Source organism: Chrysochloris asiatica, unplaced genomic scaffold (genome assembly GCF_000296735.1).
Source record: "Chrysochloris asiatica unplaced genomic scaffold, ChrAsi1.0 scaffold00023, whole genome shotgun sequence".
Classification (NCBI taxonomy): domain Eukaryota; kingdom Metazoa; phylum Chordata; class Mammalia; order Afrosoricida; family Chrysochloridae; genus Chrysochloris; species Chrysochloris asiatica.
The window spans coordinates 10,858,244-10,860,242 of record NW_006408541.1 but is presented as its reverse complement, the minus strand read 5'-3'; the positions used below and the strand labels follow the sequence as shown (position 1 = coordinate 10,860,242).

General features: G+C 43.7%; 1 pseudogene; it reads right to left on the bottom strand.

Annotated features, from left to right (window-relative positions):
- Positions 1 to 264: 264 nt before the first annotated feature.
- On the bottom strand, positions 265 to 1,123 carry LOC102811967 (annotated as a pseudogene).
- Between the last annotated feature and the right edge of the window lie 876 nt (positions 1,124 to 1,999).

The window sequence follows — 1,999 nt, the reverse complement described above, 5'->3', positions numbered from 1 at the left end:
CATTTGGGGTAGGATTGGTTGTTATTGTGGGGGTACACTATAGGATGGTGAGTAGCATCTCTGGCCTCCACCTAGTAAATGCAACACCCACCTCTCACAGAATGTCTCCACGAGTTGCCACATGTCCTCTGCTACACAAGGTCACGCCTCAGTGAGACCTATTGGGTTAATAAAACACGGGGTCCCCAGTGTCCTACACAACAGTTTAGCAATCTGTTTTTTAATTTATCAATTATTTAATGAGGTTCTTTCTTTGCAAGAAATCTAGAATACTAGTTTGTGAGGATAAATTCCATTTGTGAGAGCAAACACAGCACGTAGGTTACCTTGGAGCTGGGGAATGACTTTGATTTTGGGCATAATTTGTGAGTCCACAACTTTCTGATCCACTTTGCACGGCTCTGTAACCTCGTATTTCTCTTTCTCAGTGTTGAAGATCTCGCCTTCTTGGTGTCTGGGCTTCGCAGCTTCTCCTTGAAGTAAGCATCCATGAGATGTTTGGGGATCTTCACACCATTGATATCAATTTTGGTGGAGGTGGCAATGACAAATTTCTGGTGTGTTCTACGCAGAGGAACTCGATTGAGGGACAGAGGTCTAGTCACAATGAGCAAACCACTGGCCAACTGCTCCAGGAAAACCACTCTCTTGCCTCGGTGGCGCCCAGTAAGGATGATCAGAGTGGTCCCAGGAGTGATGCTGGACCGCAGTCTTCTGACATGCTGACTGAAGGGTTTTTTGCCGTGGCTCAACAGTTTCCTAGGCACATCTTCAGTTGGGTAATACCTAGGCATTCTGCGCAGTTTAACCACTCGGGTACCACCATTCTTGTCACCACCAACTGGCTTTGTGACAGTAGCAAGAACCTTCTCCTTCTTCTTTTCAACCCTGGATTTAGCAGCTGAATACTTCCTCTTCTAGATGGTCTTTCTAGAATACATGGCCAATCGGGAATACCTGCCAAATCTTCGGACTAGGACAGGATTTCGGCTGCAGTGCGGCTTCCCCTGCTTGGGTTTTTGGCCTTTGAGTTAGTCTTCTTAGCTTTGCCACTGGCGTTTGCTGTTTTGACTTTAGGCTTCTTCACCTTGGTAGCCGGCTTCTCAGCCTTTTCATCCGCCATCTTGCAAGACGGGGGGAAAAAACAGCAATTTCTTTTGCCTGAACCTTAAGCAGTGGCATTCCCACATCTTCCATCATGACATTAAATAATTCAAAGACATCAAGAATTGTGTGGAAATAAAATATCAACCTCAGAAAATAGGTTTTTCACCTTTTTTCCCCCATTTAGGTACTGATCACTTTTTACAATTCTGATGTGTCTGGAATCAGGAGATGATAGCACAGAATGAGAAACAACATGTTGATTAAAAAAAAAAAAATCAAAGTATTTTCAACTGGGGTAAAAATGTTATCTTTTATATCCCATGAGATAAACACAAACCAGGGGGCATTCGAATAGAAAACCCTCATACTTGATACCCGAATTCCACGTTTCCATACAAATTTCAAATGATTTTCAAAGGCATAAAGTACACACGCTTTATTGGGCAAGAGCAATGGGCCACACTGGCAAACAATGAAAGAAGAGCCGCTCAGAAACACCAAAGATCACATATGTGTCAGCACACAATCGAGCATTTAAATCATTTGGGAGTGCCTACTAAATTAAAGCATACATACCAGAGCTTGCCTTGAATCAAAACACACGGTCCTGGAGAATATTGGCAATGATGATTACATACAAACAAATCTACTAATGAGGACAGCGTGGATTCCCATGTGTTTAAAGTCAACCCTACTGCAACAAATAAATTAGCCACAATTTTTTTTTTCAAATGCCACACCCTCCCCCAAACCCCCACAAACACAACAGTCACGGACGTTGCCCACCCAAATCATGCGGCGATGGAGAAGACAGATTGCTCCGTAATACTGCTTTGGGTGAGAAGATGCTGTGTACGCAAGGCTTGTAGGATGCTGCTAATGCCGTGGTTAG